A 19,267-nucleotide genomic window follows, 5' to 3' on the forward strand; every position below is an offset into this window, starting at 1 on the left:
GCCCCACACACACCCACCCCTTCAGTGGCAGCAGTTGTGCCCCAGTTGTAAACTTCACAGCTACATTTGCATCAAGCACATTCAAAAATACGCCATTCTTATCCGTCCCCAGGATGACACCGGGGTAGATAACAAAGTCTTTCCTGATCCCAGCTCTGTTCATCTTGGCTTCTTTTAAAAACACAGCAAGCAAGGGTTACTCCAAGCGGAGTCTCCCTTTTTTCCAAAAATTGGGCCACACAGACACCCACCCCATCAGTGGCAGCACTTGGGCCCTAGTTGCAAACAGGATGTTTTGATTTGCATCAAGCACATTCAAAAATACACCATAATTAACCGTCCCCAGGATGACACCGGGGTAGGTAGCAAAGTCTTTCCTGATCCCAGCTCTGTTCATCTTGGCTTCTTTTAAAAACACAGCAAGCAAGGGTTACTCCAAGCGGAGTCTCCCTTTTTTCCAAAAATTGGGCCACACAGACACCCACCCCATCAGTGGCAGCACTTGGGCCCTAGTTGCAAACAGGATGTTTTGATTTGCATCAAGCACATTCAAAAATACGCCATAATTAACCGTCCCCAGGATGACACCGGGGTAGGTAGCAAAGTCTTTCCTGATCCCAGCTCTGTTCATCTTGGCTTCTTTTAAAAACAATGTAAGCAAGGGTTACTCCAAGCGGAGTCTCCCTTTTTTCCAAAAATTGGGCCCCACACACACCCACCCCTTCAGTGGCAGCAGTTGTGCCCCAGTTGTACACTTCACAGCTACATTTGCATCAAGCACATTCAAAAATACGCCATTCTTATCCGTCCCCAGGATGACACCGGGGTAGGTAACAAAGTCTTTCCTGATCCCAGCTCTGTTCATCTTGGCTTCTTTTAAAAACACAGCAAGCAAGGGTTACTCCAAGCGGAGTCTCCCTTTTTTCCAAAAATTGGGCCACACAGACAGCCACCCCATCAGTGGCAGCACTTGGGCCCTAGTTGCAAACAGGATGTTTTGATTTGCATCAAGCACATTCAAAAATACGCCATTCTTATCCGTCCCCAGGATGACACCGGGGTAGGTAACAAAGTCCTTCCTGATCCCAGCTCTGTTCATCTTGGCTTCTTTTAAAAACACAGCAAGCAAGGGTTACTCCAAGCGGAGTCTCCCTTTTTTCCAAAAATTGGGCCACACAGACACCCACCCCATCAGTGGCAGCACTTGGGACCTAGTTGCAAACAGGATGTTTTGATTTGCATCAAGCACATTCAAAAATACGCCATAATTAACCGTCCCCAGGATGACACCGGGGTAGGTAGCAAAGTCTTTCCTGATCGCAGCTCTGTTCATCTTGGCTTCTTTTAAAAACACAGCAAGCAAGGGTTACTCCAAGCGGAGTCTCCCTTTTTTCCAAAAATTGGGCCACACAGACACCCACCCCATCAGTGGCAGCACTTGGGCCCTAGTTGCAAACAGGATGTTTTGATTTGCATCAAGCACATTCAAAAATACGCCATTCTTATCCGTCCCCAGGATGACACCGGGGTAGGTAACAAAGTCCTTCCTGATCCCAGCTCTGTTCATCTTGGCTTCTTTTAAAAACACAGCAAGCAAGGGTTACTCCAAGCGGAGTCTCCCTTTTTTCCAAAAATTGGGCCACACAGACACCCACCCCATCAGTGGCAGCACTTGGGCCCTAGTTGCAAACAGGATGTTTTGATTTGCATCAAGCACATTCAAAAATACGCCATTCTTATCCGTCCCCAGGATGACACCGGGGTAGGTAACAAAGTCCTTCCTGATCCCAGCTCTGTTCATCTTGGCTTCTTTTAAAAACACAGCAAGCAAGGGTTACTCCAAGCGGAGTCTCCCTTTTTTCCAAAAATTGGGCCACACAGACACCCACCCCATCAGTGGCAGCACTTGGGACCTAGTTGCAAACAGGATGTTTTGATTTGCATCAAGCACATTCAAAAATACGCCATAATTAACCGTCCCCAGGATGACACCGGGGTAGGTAGCAAAGTCTTTCCTGATCGCAGCTCTGTTCATCTTGGCTTCTTTTAAAAACACAGCAAGCAAAGGTTACTCCAAGCGGAGTCTCCCTTTTTTCCAAAAATTGGGCCACACAGACACCCACCCCATCAGTGGCAGCACTTGGGCCCTAGTTGCAAACAGGATGTTTTGATTTGCATCAAGCACATTCAAAAATACGCCATTCTTATCCGTCCCCAGGATGACACCGGGGTAGGTAACAAAGTCCTTCCTGATCCCAGCTCTGTTCATCTTGGCTTCTTTTAAAAACACAGCAAGCAAGGGTTACTCCAAGCGGAGTCTCCCTTTTTTACAAAAATTGGGCCACACAGACACCCACCCCATCAGTGGCAGCACTTGGGCCCTAGTTGCAAACAGGATGTTTTGATTTGCATCAAGCACATTCAAAAATACGCCATAATTAACCATCCCCAGGATGACACCGGGGTAGGTAGCAAAGTCTTTCCTGATCCCAGCTCTGTTCATCTTGGCTTCTTTTAAAAACAATGTGAGCAAGGGTTACTCCAAGCGGAGTCTCCCTTTTTTCCAAAAATTGGGCCCCACACACACCCACCCCTTCAGTGGCAGCAGTTGTGCCCCAGTTGTACACTTCACAGCTACATTTGCATCAAGCACATTCAAAAATACGCCATTCTTATCCGTCCCCAGGATGACACCGGGGTAGGTAACAAAGTCTTTCCTGATCCCAGCTCTGTTCATCTTGGCTTCTTTTAAAAACACAGCAAGCAAGGGTTACTCCAAGCGGAGTCTCCCTTTTTTCCAAAAATTGGGCCACACAGACACCCACCCCATCAGTGGCAGCACTTGGGCCCTAGTTGCAAACAGGATGTTTTGATTTGCATCAAGCACATTCAAAAATACGCCATAATTAACCGTCCCCAGGATGACACCGGGGTAGGTAGCAATGTCTTTCCTTATCCCAGCTCTGTTCATCTTGGCTTCTTTTAAAAACACAGCAAGCAAGGGTTACTCCAAGCGGAGTCTCCCTTTTTTACAAAAATTGGGCCACACAGACACCCACCCCATCAGTGGCAGCACTTGGGCCCTAGTTGCAAACAGGATGTTTTGATTTGCATCAAGCACATTCAAAAATACGCCATAATTAACCGTCCCCAGGATGACACCGGGGTAGGTAGCAAAGTCTTTCCTGATCCCAGCTCTGTTCATCTTGGCTTCTTTTAAAAACAATGTAAGCAAGGGTTACTCCAAGCGGAGTCTCCCTTTTTTCCAAAAATTGGGCCCCACACACACCCACCCCTTCAGTGGCAGCAGTTGTGCCCCAGTTGTACACTTCACAGCTACATTTGCATCAAGCACATTCAAAAATACGCCATTCTTATCCGTCCCCAGGATGACACCGGGGTAGGTAACAAAGTCTTTCCTGATCCCAGCTCTGTTCATCTTGGCTTCTTTTAAAAACACAGCAAGCAAGGGTTACTCCAAGCGGAGTCTCCCTTTTTTCCAAAAATTGGGCCACACAGACAGCCACCCCATCAGTGGCAGCACTTGGGCCCTAGTTGCAAACAGGATGTTTTGATTTGCATCAAGCACATTCAAAAATACGCCATTCTTATCCGTCCCCAGGATGACACCGGGGTAGGTAACAAAGTCCTTCCTGATCCCAGCTCTGTTCATCTTGGCTTCTTTTAAAAACACAGCAAGCAAGGGTTACTCCAAGCGGAGTCTCCCTTTTTTCCAAAAATTGGGCCACACAGACACCCACCCCATCAGTGGCAGCACTTGGGACCTAGTTGCAAACAGGATGTTTTGATTTGCATCAAGCACATTCAAAAATACGCCATAATTAACCGTCCCCAGGATGACACCGGGGTAGGTAGCAAAGTCTTTCCTGATCGCAGCTCTGTTCATCTTGGCTTCTTTTAAAAACACAGCAAGCAAGGGTTACTCCAAGCGGAGTCTCCCTTTTTTCCAAAAATTGGGCCACACAGACACCCACCCCATCAGTGGCAGCACTTGGGCCCTAGTTGCAAACAGGATGTTTTGATTTGCATCAAGCACATTCAAAAATACGCCATTCTTATCCGTCCCCAGGATGACACCGGGGTAGGTAACAAAGTCCTTCCTGATCCCAGCTCTGTTCATCTTGGCTTCTTTTAAAAACACAGCAAGCAAGGGTTACTCCAAGCGGAGTCTCCCTTTTTTCCAAAAATTGGGCCACACAGACACCCACCCCATCAGTGGCAGCACTTGGGCCCTAGTTGCAAACAGGATGTTTTGATTTGCATCAAGCACATTCAAAAATACGCCATTCTTATCCGTCCCCAGGATGACACCGGGGTAGGTAACAAAGTCCTTCCTGATCCCAGCTCTGTTCATCTTGGCTTCTTTTAAAAACACAGCAAGCAAGGGTTACTCCAAGCGGAGTCTCCCTTTTTTCCAAAAATTGGGCCACACAGACACCCACCCCATCAGTGGCAGCACTTGGGACCTAGTTGCAAACAGGATGTTTTGATTTGCATCAAGCACATTCAAAAATACGCCATAATTAACCGTCCCCAGGATGACACCGGGGTAGGTAGCAAAGTCTTTCCTGATCGCAGCTCTGTTCATCTTGGCTTCTTTTAAAAACACAGCAAGCAAAGGTTACTCCAAGCGGAGTCTCCCTTTTTTCCAAAAATTGGGCCACACAGACACCCACCCCATCAGTGGCAGCACTTGGGCCCTAGTTGCAAACAGGATGTTTTGATTTGCATCAAGCACATTCAAAAATACGCCATTCTTATCCGTCCCCAGGATGACACCGGGGTAGGTAACAAAGTCCTTCCTGATCCCAGCTCTGTTCATCTTGGCTTCTTTTAAAAACACAGCAAGCAAGGGTTACTCCAAGCGGAGTCTCCCTTTTTTACAAAAATTGGGCCACACAGACACCCACCCCATCAGTGGCAGCACTTGGGCCCTAGTTGCAAACAGGATGTTTTGATTTGCATCAAGCACATTCAAAAATACGCCATAATTAACCATCCCCAGGATGACACCGGGGTAGGTAGCAAAGTCTTTCCTGATCCCAGCTCTGTTCATCTTGGCTTCTTTTAAAAACAATGTGAGCAAGGGTTACTCCAAGCGGAGTCTCCCTTTTTTCCAAAAATTGGGCCCCACACACACCCACCCCTTCAGTGGCAGCAGTTGTGCCCCAGTTGTACACTTCACAGCTACATTTGCATCAAGCACATTCAAAAATACGCCATTCTTATCCGTCCCCAGGATGACACCGGGGTAGGTAACAAAGTCTTTCCTGATCCCAGCTCTGTTCATCTTGGCTTCTTTTAAAAACACAGCAAGCAAGGGTTACTCCAAGCGGAGTCTCCCTTTTTTCCAAAAATTGGGCCACACAGACACCCACCCCATCAGTGGCAGCACTTGGGCCCTAGTTGCAAACAGGATGTTTTGATTTGCATCAAGCACATTCAAAAATACGCCATAATTAACCGTCCCCAGGATGACACCGGGGTAGGTAGCAATGTCTTTCCTTATCCCAGCTCTGTTCATCTTGGCTTCTTTTAAAAACACAGCAAGCAAGGGTTACTCCAAGCGGAGTCTCCCTTTTTTACAAAAATTGGGCCACACAGACACCCACCCCATCAGTGGCAGCACTTGGGCCCTAGTTGCAAACAGGATGTTTTGATTTGCATCAAGCACATTCAAAAATACGCCATAATTAACCGTCCCCAGGATGACACCGGGGTAGGTAGCAAAGTCTTTCCTGATCCCAGCTCTGTTCATCTTGGCTTCTTTTAAAAACAATGTAAGCAAGGGTTACTCCAAGCGGAGTCTCCCTTTTTTCCAAAAATTGGGCCCCACACACACCCACCCCTTCAGTGGCAGCAGTTGTGCCCCAGTTGTACACTTCACAGCTACATTTGCATCAAGCACATTCAAAAATACGCCATTCTTATCCGTCCCCAGGATGACACCGGGGTAGGTAACAAAGTCTTTCCTGATCCCAGCTCTGTTCATCTTGGCTTCTTTTAAAAACACAGCAAGCAAGGGTTACTCCAAGCGGAGTCTCCCTTTTTTCCAAAAATTGGGCCACACAGACAGCCACCCCATCAGTGGCAGCACTTGGGCCCTAGTTGCAAACAGGATGTTTTGATTTGCATCAAGCACATTCAAAAATACGCCATTCTTATCCGTCCCCAGGATGACACCGGGGTAGGTAACAAAGTCCTTCCTGATCCCAGCTCTGTTCATCTTGGCTTCTTTTAAAAACACAGCAAGCAAGGGTTACTCCAAGCGGAGTCTCCCTTTTTTCCAAAAATTGGGCCACACAGACACCCACCCCATCAGTGGCAGCACTTGGGACCTAGTTGCAAACAGGATGTTTTGATTTGCATCAAGCACATTCAAAAATACGCCATAATTAACCGTCCCCAGGATGACACCGGGGTAGGTAGCAAAGTCTTTCCTGATCGCAGCTCTGTTCATCTTGGCTTCTTTTAAAAACACAGCAAGCAAGGGTTACTCCAAGCGGAGTCTCCCTTTTTTCCAAAAATTGGGCCACACAGACACCCACCCCATCAGTGGCAGCACTTGGGCCCTAGTTGCAAACAGGATGTTTTGATTTGCATCAAGCACATTCAAAAATACGCCATTCTTATCCGTCCCCAGGATGACACCGGGGTAGGTAACAAAGTCCTTCCTGATCCCAGCTCTGTTCATCTTGGCTTCTTTTAAAAACACAGCAAGCAAGGGTTACTCCAAGCGGAGTCTCCCTTTTTTCCAAAAATTGGGCCACACAGACACCCACCCCATCAGTGGCAGCACTTGGGCCCTAGTTGCAAACAGGATGTTTTGATTTGCATCAAGCACATTCAAAAATACGCCATTCTTATCCGTCCCCAGGATGACACCGGGGTAGGTAACAAAGTCCTTCCTGATCCCAGCTCTGTTCATCTTGGCTTCTTTTAAAAACACAGCAAGCAAGGGTTACTCCAAGCGGAGTCTCCCTTTTTTCCAAAAATTGGGCCACACAGACACCCACCCCATCAGTGGCAGCACTTGGGACCTAGTTGCAAACAGGATGTTTTGATTTGCATCAAGCACATTCAAAAATACGCCATAATTAACCGTCCCCAGGATGACACCGGGGTAGGTAGCAAAGTCTTTCCTGATCGCAGCTCTGTTCATCTTGGCTTCTTTTAAAAACACAGCAAGCAAGGGTTACTCCAAGCGGAGTCTCCCTTTTTTCCAAAAATTGGGCCACACAGACACCCACCCCATCAGTGGCAGCACTTGGGCCCTAGTTGCAAACAGGATGTTTTGATTTGCATCAAGCACATTCAAAAATACGCCATTCTTATCCGTCCCCAGGATGACACCGGGGTAGGTAACAAAGTCCTTCCTGATCCCAGCTCTGTTCATCTTGGCTTCTTTTAAAAACACAGCAAGCAAGGGTTACTCCAAGCGGAGTCTCCCTTTTTTACAAAAATTGGGCCACACAGACACCCACCCCATCAGTGGCAGCACTTGGGCCCTAGTTGCAAACAGGATGTTTTGATTTGCATCAAGCACATTCAAAAATACGCCATAATTAACCGTCCCCAGGATGACACCGGGGTAGGTAGCAAAGTCTTTCCTGATCCCAGCTCTGTTCATCTTGGCTTCTTTTAAAAACACAGCAAGCAAGGGTTACTCCAAGCGGAGTCTCCCTTTTTTCAAAAAATTGGGCCACACAGACACCCACCCCATTAGTGGCAGCACTTGGGCCCTAGTTGCAAACAGGATGTTTTGATTTGCATCAAGCACATTCAAAAATACGCCATAATTAACCGTCCCCAGGATGACACCGGGGTAGGTAGCAAAGTCTTTCCTGATCCCAGCTCTGTTCATCTTAGCTTCTTTTAAAAACAATGTAAGCAAGGGTTACTCCAAGCAGAGTCTCCCTTTTTTCCAAAAATTGGGCCCCACACACACCCACCCCTTCAGTGGCAGCATTTGTGCCCCAGTTGTACACTTCACAGCTACATTTGCATCAAGCACATTCAAAAATACGCCATTCTTATCCGTCCCCAGGATGACAACGGGGTAGGTAACAAAGTCTTTCCTGATCCCAGCTCTGTTCATCTTGGCTTCTTTTAAAAACACAGCAAGCAAGGGTTACTCCAAGCGGAGTCTCCCTTTTTTCCAAAAATTGGGCCACACAGACACCCACCCCATCAGTGGAAGCACTTGGGCCCTAGTTGCAAACAGGATGTTTTGATTTGCATCAAGCACATTCAAAAATACGCCATTCTTATCCGTCCCCAGGATGACACCGGGGTAGGTAAGAAAGTCCTTCCTGATCCCAGCTCTGTTCATCTTGGCTTCTTTTAAAAACACAGCAAGCAAGGGTTACTCCAAGCGGAGTCTCCCTTTTTTCCAAAAATTGGGCCACACAGACACCCACCCCATCAGTGGCAGCACTTGGGACCTAGTTGCAAACAGGATGTTTTGATTTGCATCAAGCACATTCAAAAATACGCCATAATTAACCGTCCCCAGGATGACACCGGGGTAGGTAGCAAAGTCTTTCCTGATCGCAGCTCTGTTCATCTTGGCTTCTTTTAAAAACACAGCAAGCAAGGGTTACTCCAAGCGGAGTCTCCCTTTTTTCCAAAAATTGGGCCACACAGACACCCACCCTATCAGTGGCAGCACTTGGGCCCTAGTTGCAAACAGGATGTTTTGATTTGCATCAAGCACATTCAAAAATACGCCATTCTTATCCGTCCCCAGGATGACACCGGGGTAGGTAACAAAGTCCTTCCTGATCCCAGCTCTGTTCATCTTGGCTTCTTTTAAAAACACAGCAAGCAAGGGTTACTCCAAGCGGAGTCTCCCTTTTTTCCAAAAATTGGGCCACACAGACACCCACCCCATCAGTGGCAGCACTTGGGCCCTAGTTGCAAACAGGATGTTTTGATTTGCATCAAGCACATTCAAAAATACGCCATTCTTATCCGTCCCCAGGATGACACCGGGGTAGGTAACAAAGTCCTTCCTGATCCCAGCTCTGTTCATCTTGGCTTCTTTTAAAAACACAGCAAGCAAGGGTTACTCCAAGCGGAGTCTCCCTTTTTTCCAAAAATTGGGCCACACAGACACCCACCCCATCAGTGGCAGCACTTGGGACCTAGTTGCAAACAGGATGTTTTGATTTGCATCAAGCACATTCAAAAATACGCCATAATTAACCGTCCCCAGGATGACACCGGGGTAGGTAGCAAAGTCTTTCCTGATCGCAGCTCTGTTCATCTTGGCTTCTTTTAAAAACACAGCAAGCAAGGGTTACTCCAAGCGGAGTCTCCCTTTTTTCCAAAAATTGGGCCACACAGACACCCACCCCATTAGTGGCAGCACTTGGGCCCTAGTTGCAAACAGGATGTTTTGATTTGCATCAAGCACATTCAAAAATACGCCATAATTAACCGTCCCCAGGATGACACCGGGGTAGGTAGCAAAGTCTTTCCTGATCCCAGCTCTGTTCATCTTGGCTTCTTTTAAAAACAATGTAAGCAAGGGTTACTCAAAGCAGAGTCTCCCTTTTTTCCAAAAATTGGGCCCCACACACACCCACCCCTTCAGTGGCAGCAGTTGTGCCCCAGTTGTACACTTCACAGCTACATTTGCATCAAGCACATTCAAAAATACGCCATTCTTATCCGTCCCCAGGATGACACCGGGGTAGGTAACAAAGTCTTTCCTGATCCCAGCTCTGTTCATCTTGGCTTCTTTTAAAAACACAGCAAGCAAGGGTTACTCCAAGCGGAGTCTCCCTTTTTTCCAAAAATTGGGCCACACAGACACCCACCCCATCAGTGGCATTTACTCTCCCCAGGATGACACAGGGGTAGTAAATTCCTTGTGGATCCATGACTTGTTCATTTTGATGAACGTCAGTCTGTCCACATTGTCACTGGACAGACGCGTGCGCTTATCTGTCAGCACACACCCAGCAGCACTGAAGACACGTTCAGAGACAACGCTGGCAGCTGGACACGACAAAATCTCCAAGGCGTAAGTTGCGAGCTCTGGCCATTTTTCTAGGTTTGAAGCCCAAAAGGAGCAAGGCTCCAGTTGCACAGTCATGGCATCGATGTTCATTTGGAGATACTCCTGTATCATCCTCTCCAGCCGTTGACTATGTGTCAGACTTGTTGTCTCTGGTGGCCTTGCAAAAGAGAGTCTAAAAACATTATGAAAAGATTCCATAAAATTGCTGTTACCAGCACCAGATACGGTCCTACTGGTACGGGTAGACTGTTGAAGATGACGAGACCGTCCCATGTTTGTCAAGTTACAACTGGGAGATTCCCTCCCTGCACCTGCACAGTTGTTTGGTGGAAAAGCCGAGCTAAGATCGAGTAACAGCTTCTGCTGATACTCCTGCATACGTGCGTCCCTTTCTATGGCTGGAATTATGTCACAAAATTTGGACTTGTACCGGGGATCTAATAGTGTGGCAATCCAGTAGTCATCATCACTTCTAATTTTGACAATACGACTGTCATGTTGGAGGTAGTGCAACAAAAAGGCACTCATGTGTCTTGCGCAGCCATGCGGACCAAGTCCACGCTGTGTTTGTGGCATAGAGGTGCTAACCGTTCTTTCTTCCTCTGACATCTCCCCCCAACCTCTTTCAACTGAAATTTGACCAAGGTCTCCCTCATCCGCTGAGTCTTCCATGTCCATGGACAGTTCGTCCTCCATTTCTTCATGTTCTCCTGCACCTTGCTCAACATTTCGCCTGCTACTATGCACCCTTGTCGATCCCTGTCCCCCATGGTCCCATGCCTGCTGCGTTGGTGATGATGAACGTCTGGACCTTGGTGATGTTGTTGTCCCTTGCGCATATGAATCCTCCTGTAGTTCCTCCCCTTCATGTTGTCCCACCCCCTGACTCCGAATAGTGTTTAGCGTGTGCTCCAGCATGTAAATGACTGGAATCGTCATGCTGATAATGGCATTGTCAGCGCTAAACATATTCGTCGCCATGTCGAAACTGTGCAGAAGGGTGCATAGGTCCTTGATCTGAGACCACTCCATCAGGGTGATCTGCCCCACCTCTGCATCTCGTTGGCCCAGGCTATACGTCATGACGTATTGCACCAGGGCTCTGCGGTGCTGCCACAGTCGCTGTAACATGTGGAGAGTTGAATTCCAGCGTGTCGCCACATCGCATTTCAGGCGATGAACCGGCAGGCCGAAAGACTTCTGGAGCGATGCAAGTCGCTCTGCTGCGGCGCTTGAATGGCGGAAGTGAGCAGACAGTTTTCGTGCCCTGTTCAGAAGGCCATCTAGGCCGGGATAGTGTGTTAAAAATTGCTGGACGACAAGGTTCAACACGTGAGCCATACAAGGTACGTGTGTCACCTTGCCCAGGCGAAGGGCCGCACCCAGGTTTGCAGCATTGTCGCACACGGCCTTACCAGGCTGCAGGTTGAGTGGAGACAACCATTTATTAAACTCGGACCGCAGAGCTGACCACAACTCCTCAGCTGTGTGACTCTTATTCCCAAGACATGTCAAGCTAAAGACCGCCTGATGCCGTTGCGCTCTGCTGCCAGCATAGTAATGAGGCGTGCGTGATTCCTTCTGCGCAGTGAGAACGCTGGTGGCCTGACCAGGCAGGCTTGGGGCAGAGGTGGAGGACCCAGATGAGGTGGAGGATGCAGAAGCAGTGGCGGAACTTGGACAGACAGAGGATTGACACACAAGTCGTGGGGACGGCAAGACTTGTGCAGCAGACCCTTCACCATCTATCACCATAGTTACCCAGTGCCCAGTCAGCGACATGTAACGTCCCTGTCCTTGCTTACTGGTCCAAGTATCGGTGGTGAAATGCACCCGTTCACACACAGAGTTTCTCAAGGAAGCGGTGATGTTGTGTGCGACATGCTGGTGTAGCGCGGGCACACCTTTCTTAGAGAAGTAGTGGCGACTAGGCATCTGGTACTGGGGCACAGCGACAGACATAAGGTCTCTAAAATCCTGTGTGTCCACTAGGCGGAAAGGCAGCATTTCGGTAGCCAACAGCTTACAGAGGGATAGAGTCAACCTCTTAGCTTTGTCATGGGTCGGAGGAAGTGGCCTTTTATTTGACCACATCTGAGGGACAGAGATCTGGCTGCTGTGTGTAGACGGTGTTGAGTAGGGTGTCCCTGGAAAAATGCAGGTTTGTGAGGAAAGTGCAGGCGGAGACATGATGTTGCCTTCATCCAACGTTGGTGCTATCGATGTCTGAGAGAGCTGTACACACTCACTTGTTTCCCCTTCCAAACCAACTGACGACCTACCAAGCAAACTGCCTGTTGCGGTTACAGTGGTGGAAGTTTTGCGTGGAAAAACAGGTGTGACAGCTGTCCCCATAGTCCTAGAAGATGAAGAGCGCGCGGATGCACTGGAAGGGGCAGGCGGTGGATGGTTCGCTCTGCTAGGCCGCATTGCAGCACAGTGAGCTTCCCACCGGGACCTATGATATTTATTCATGTGACGATTCATGGAAGAAGTTGTCAAACTGCTGAGGTTTTGACCTCTACTAAGAGAATCATGACAAAGTTTACAGATCACATAATTTGGGCGATCTTTTGCTATGTCAAAAAAGGACCAGGCTAGGCAAGGCTTAGAGGCCATGCGACCTGTTGATCCACCCCGAATAATGCTCATAGGCAGAGTGGTGGCTGAGGATGCAGTTGTAGACGTGCTACCAGTGCTCCGACTCTGTCCAGGAAGGCGCAAGGTAACTTCGTCGTCGGTTGCATCCTCCTCCACCGCCTCTGTTGACCTCCTTGAGTGCCTGACTGGGGGTTGACAGTAGGTGGGATCTAGAACTTCATCATCAATTGTTGTGTTTGCACTCCCCTCCCCCTCAGACCGAGCCTCTTCTTGCCCTGACCGAATATTTAAGTTGTCATCCCAATCGGGTATCTGCGTCTCATCTTCATCAGTATGTTCCTCATTGTCTATAACCACAGGTGTTACAGTTTGTGACAAAGGGTCAACATTATGCTCAGAAACTTGGTCCTCACGGCCTGAATCAGAGTCAAAAAGGTTCTGGGCATCACTGCAGACCATTTCCTGTTCTGTACTCACTGTAGCTTGGGAGCAGACCTCTGATTCCCAGGCTATAGTGTGACTGAACAGCTCTGCAGACTCAGCCATCTCAGTTCCACCATACTGTGCAGGGCTGATGGAGACTTCAGAGCTGGGAGAAATCAAGTGTGATTGGGATGACAACTCAGAGGACTGGTGTTTTTTGGATGCGGTACTTGAAGTGGCTGAGAGGGCACTTGTTGGACCACTTGAGATCCATTCAAGCATTTTCCTTTTTTGCCCATCATCTACCTTTCTTCCTGTTGTTCGTGTCCGTAAAAAAGGGAGCACATCGGATTGTCCACGGTAAGTAGTAGACATCTTACTTTTGCTGGTAGATGGTCTATCTTCAGCAGATGATAATGGAGCTTTGCCACCTTCCCCACAGACAAAACCTTTTTTGCCTTTTCCACCACGCCTCTTCCCCTTTCCACCAGCATCTGTCATTTTGCCACTCATGTTGATTGCGACAAGATTGTGGACTGAAAATGTGGTAGTAAAAATTGAGAGGTGGTGAAGATTGCAATGGTGGTCTAGCTTTATTAACAGCAGAATAATAAAGAATAAATATCCCTGACAATGCAACTACGGCCCTTAAACTGGCAGCAAAAAATGCTAGTATAATGGCTTAGTTATAATGAGTTGGAGTGTGCAACGCAGGCAGATGCGCTCTGCAAATGTCTTTGCACTAGTGGGACTATAGCAAAGTCCAATAGCCACAGATAGGATGCCACTAGGTACACTGAGTGTTTGCTAGTATAATGGCTTAGTTATAATGAGTTGGAGTGTGCAACGCAGGCAGATGCGCTCTGCAAATGTCTTTGCACTAGTGGGACTATAGCAAAGTCCAATAGCCACAGATAGGATGCCACTAGGTACACTGAGTGTTTGCTAGTATAATGGCTTAGTTATAATGAGTTGGAGTGTGCAACGCAGGCAGATGCGCTCTGCAAATGTCTTTGCACTAGTGGGACTATAGCAAAGTACAATAGCCACGTATAGGATGCCACTAGGTACACTGAGTGTTTGCTAGTATAATGGCTTAGTTATCATGAGTTGGAGTGTGCAATGCAGGCAGACGCGCTCTGCAAATGTCTTTGCACTAGTGGGACTATAGCAAAGTCCAATAGCCACAGATAGGATGCCACTAGGTACACTGAGTGTTTGCTAGTATAATGGCTTAGTTATCATGAGTTGGAGTGTGCAACGCAGGCAGACGCGCTCTGCAAATGTCTTTGCACTAGTGGGACTATAGCAAAGTCCAATAGCCACAGATAGGATGCCACTAGGTACACTGAGTGTTTGCTAGTATAATGGCTTAGTTATAATGAGTTGGAGTGTGCAACGCAGGCAGATGCGCTCTGCAAATGTCTTTGCACTAGTGGGACTATAGCAAAGTCCAATAGCCACAGATAGGATGCCACTAGGTACACTGAGTGTTTGCTAGTATAATGGCTTAGTTATAATGAGTTGGAGTGTGCAACGCAGGCAGATGCGCTCTGCAAATGTCTTTGCACTAGTGGGACTATAGCAAAGTCCAATAGCCACAGATAGGATGCCACTAGGTACACTGAGTGTTTGCTAGTATAATGGCTTAGTTATAATGAGTTGGAGTGTGCAACGCAGGCAGATGCGCTCTGCAAATGTCTTTGCACTAGTGGGACTATAGCAAAGTCCAATAGCCACAGATAGGATGCCACTAGGTACACTGAGTGTTTGCTAGTATAATGGCTTAGTTATAATGAGTTGGAGTGTGCAACGCAGGCAGATGCGCTCTGCAAATGTCTTTGCACTAGTGGGACTATAGCAAAGGCCAATAGCCACAGATAGGATGCCACTAGGTACACTGAGTGTTTGCTAGTATAATGGCTTAGTTATAATGAGTTGGAGTGTGCAATACAGGCAGATGCGCTCTGCAAATGTCTTTGCACTAGTGGGACTATAGCAAAGTCCAATAGCCACGTATAGGATGCCACTAGGTACACTGAGTGTTTGCTAGTATAATGGCTTAGTTATAATGAGTTGGAGTGTGCAATTCAGGCAGATGCGCTCTGCAAATGTCTTTGCACTAGTGGGACTATAGCAAAGTCCAATAGCCACGTATAGGATGCCACTAGGTACACTGAGTGTTTGCTAGTATAATGGCTTAGTTATAATGAGTTGGAGTGTGCAACGCAGGCAGATGCGCTCTGCAAATGTCTTTGCACTAGTGGGACTATAGCAAAGTCCAATAGCCACAGATAGGATGCCACTAGGTACACTGAGTGTTTGCTAGTATAATGGCTTAGTTATAATGAGTTGGAGTGTGCAACGCAGGCAGATGCGCTCTGCAAATGTCTTTGCACTAGTGGGACTATAGCAAAGTCCAATAGCCACAGATAGGATGCCACTAGGTACACTGAGTGTTTGCTAGTATAATGGCTTAGTTATAATGAGTTGGAGTGTGCAACGCAGGCAGATGCGCTCTGCAAATGTCTTTGCACTAGTGGGACTATAGCAAAGTACAATAGCCACGTATAGGATGCCACTAGTTACACTGAGTGTTTGCTAGTATAATGGCTTAGTTATCATGAGTTGGAGTGTGCAATGCAGGCAGACGCGCTCTGCAAATGTCTTTGCACTAGTGGGACTATAGCAAAGTCCAATAGCCACAGATAGGATGCCACTAGGTACACTGAGTGTTTGCTAGTATAATGGCTTAGTTATCATGAGTTGGAGTGTGCAACGCAGGCAGACGCGCTCTGCAAATGTCTTTGCACTAGTGGGACTATAGCAAAGTCCAATAGCCACAGATAGGATGCCACTAGGTACACTGAGTGTTTGCTAGTATAATGGCTTAGTTATAATGAGTTGGAGTGTGCAACGCAGGCAGATGCGCTCTGCAAATGTCTTTGCACTAGTGGGACTATAGCAAAGTCCAATAGCCACAGATAGGATGCCACTAGGTACACTGAGTGTTTGCTAGTATAATGGCTTAGTTATAATGAGTTGGAGTGTGCAACGCAGGCAGATGCGCTCTGCAAATGTCTTTGCACTAGTGGGACTATAGCAAAGTCCAATAGCCACAGATAGGATGCCACTAGGTACACTGAGTGTTTGCTAGTATAATGGCTTAGTTATAATGAGTTGGAGTGTGCAACGCAGGCAGATGCGCTCTGCAAATGTCTTTGCACTAGTGGGACTATAGCAAAGTCCAATAGCCACAGATAGGATGCCACTAGGTACACTGAGTGTTTGCTAGTATAATGGCTTAGTTATAATGAGTTGGAGTGTGCAACGCAGGCAGATGCGCTCTGCAAATGTCTTTGCACTAGTGGGACTATAGCAAAGGCCAATAGCCACAGATAGGATGCCACTAGGTACACTGAGTGTTTGCTAGTATAATGGCTTAGTTATAATGAGTTGGAGTGTGCAATACAGGCAGATGCGCTCTGCAAATGTCTTTGCACTAGTGGGACTATAGCAAAGTCCAATAGCCACGTATAGGATGCCACTAGGTACACTGAGTGTTTGCTAGTATAATGGCTTAGTTATAATGAGTTGGAGTGTGCAATTCAGGCAGATGCGCTCTGCAAATGTCTTTGCACTAGTGGGACTATAGCAAAGTCCAATAGCCACGTATAGGATGCCACTAGGTACACTGAGTGTTTGCTAGTATAATGGCTTAGTTATAATGAGTTGGAGTGTGCAACGCAGGCAGATGCGCTCTGCAAATGTCTTTGCACTAGTGGGACTATAGCAAAGTCCAATAGCCACAGATAGGATGCCACTAGGTACACTGAGTGTTTGCTAGTATAATGGCTTAGTTATAATGAGTTGGAGTGTGCAACGCAGGCAGATGCGCTCTGCAAATGTCTTTGCACTAGTGGGACTATAGCAAAGTCCAATAGCCACAGATAGGATGCCACTAGGTACACTGAGTGTTTGCTAGTATAATGGCTTAGTTATAATGAGTTGGAGTATGCAGAGGACACGAGGGTACAGTGCCAGTATTTTGGGGCTCTGGGTAGAGGAATGGAAGCCTGCCTTTCTATCCCTCCTAATAGGGAAATGCAGGGAGGAAATCCCTGACCTTGGCTACACAGACGCTGGCGCTGTTTTCAGGACCTGTCACCTTAACTCTGACCCTGCCGGTTTGAGCCCTTAAAAGGACTGCTATAAAGTGCTCTCCCTAAGCTGTCTAAGGCTGTGTATGCAGCGCATACAGCTGTATCGGCGATAGGACTCAGGAGGACGGAGCTGCGACAGTGATGTCTGACACCAAAGACGCAGAAGGCAGATAATGGCGTCCTGGAAGAAAATGTCCGGTTTTATAATGCAGGGACATGTGACATGGACATCCTATCACACATGCCGTTGCTTCTCTGGCTCAAAGTCCACTTAGCTGTGTGTGTGTCTGGGATTGGCTGACATGCTGGCCCGCCCCACAAGACGCGCGCGCTTAGGGAAGGAAGACAAGGAAAAAAAAAAAAAAATGGCGATCGCCATTATAGAAACAGCAGTGATCTGAAGGCGCTGTTCACGCACACTATACACTGAAATGTCATAATAGTGTGATTCACAGAGTGACTTACACTATTACAGCAGAAACCAAGCTATGATTTAGCTGGTTTTTTGCTGCTAGAACCGTTCTCGAACGTTTCTAGAACTATCGAGCTTTTGCAAAAAGCTCGAGTTCTAGTTCGATCTAGAACAGGCCCCAAAATCACTCGAGCCTAGAACTGGAGAACCACGAACCACGAACCGCGCTCAACTCTAGTTACGGGCAATTTGTTGCCCGTGTCGCACAAAGTTGTTTACCCCCGTCACACATACTTACCTCCTAAATGACCTCGCTGTGGGCGGCGAACATCCTCCTCCTGAAGGGGGAAGGACGTGCAGCGTCACAGCGACGTCACACAGCAGCCACCCAATAGGAGCGGAGCGGCGGAGATGAGCGGGACGTAACATCCCGCCCACCTCCTTCCTTCCACATTGCCGGCGGGACGCAGAAAAGCTGCAGTTCATCATTCCCGGGGTGTCACACGGAGCGATGTGTGCTGCCTTGGGAACAATGAACAACTGGTGCGCAGAAGGACGTTCGATTTTTTGAAAATGAGCGATGTGTCAATGAGCAATGATAAGGTGAGTATTTTTGCTCGTTCACAGTCGCTCGTAGCTGTCACACGCTACGATATGTCAAACAATGCCGGATGTGCGTCACTAACGACGTGACCCCGACGACATATCGTTAGATATATCGTAGCGTGTAACGGGCCCTTTAGTGCCTCTGGTGAAAGCTCACATGGAGGAGCCAGGTTTCACTCAGTTATGAATATAGTGAAGGTGTTATGGTGGTCCACCATTGTGATTTTTTTTTCCCTGCACAGTACCCATTCCACAGTGTCACTTTGCAAATACTGCATCTTGGCTCTTTTATGGAAATCATGATTTGAAGAAATTTCCTGAAATTTGAATTTGTCAACTTTGCTGAATTTCCCCCAAAAATTAGATTTCCAGCACATAAATTGCATGAATTTCAATACTGGAAAGCATGTAATTGATTGTAAAATACATGTGGTGGACCCATAAGGGCTTACTCTTTACAGGTGAGAAAGAGAAGACCTCCTCTGTTTATAGGAGCTTACATTCTACAGGCAAGAGAGAATTCTACTGATGAAAAGAGCTTACACTTTACATGTGAGAGAGATAGAGAGAAAGAAAGAAAGAAAAAGAGAGAGAAACTTGCTGACCATAAGTGCTTACACTCTACAAGAGAGAGAGAACTCCACTGACCATAAGTGCTTACACGCTACAGGAGAGAGAAAACTCCACTGATCATAAGAGCTTATACTCTACACGATAGAGTGCAGAACCCACTGACCATAAGAGCTTACACTATACAGGCAAGAGAGAACCCTATTGATAATAAAAGCTTTATACTTTACAGGCGAGAAAGAGAGCAAGAGGACCAAACGGATCATAAGATCATACACTCTACAGGAGAGAGAAGACCTCACTAATCATAAGTGCTTACACTCAGCAGGAGAGAGAGGACCCCACTGACCATAAGAGCTTACACTCTACAGGCAAGAGAGAACCCTATTGATAATAAAAGCTTTATACTTTACAGGTGAGTGAAAGAGAGGACCCCTGATCTTA

Source organism: Anomaloglossus baeobatrachus, chromosome 4 (genome assembly GCF_048569485.1).
Source record: "Anomaloglossus baeobatrachus isolate aAnoBae1 chromosome 4, aAnoBae1.hap1, whole genome shotgun sequence".
Taxonomy (NCBI): domain Eukaryota; kingdom Metazoa; phylum Chordata; class Amphibia; order Anura; family Aromobatidae; genus Anomaloglossus; species Anomaloglossus baeobatrachus.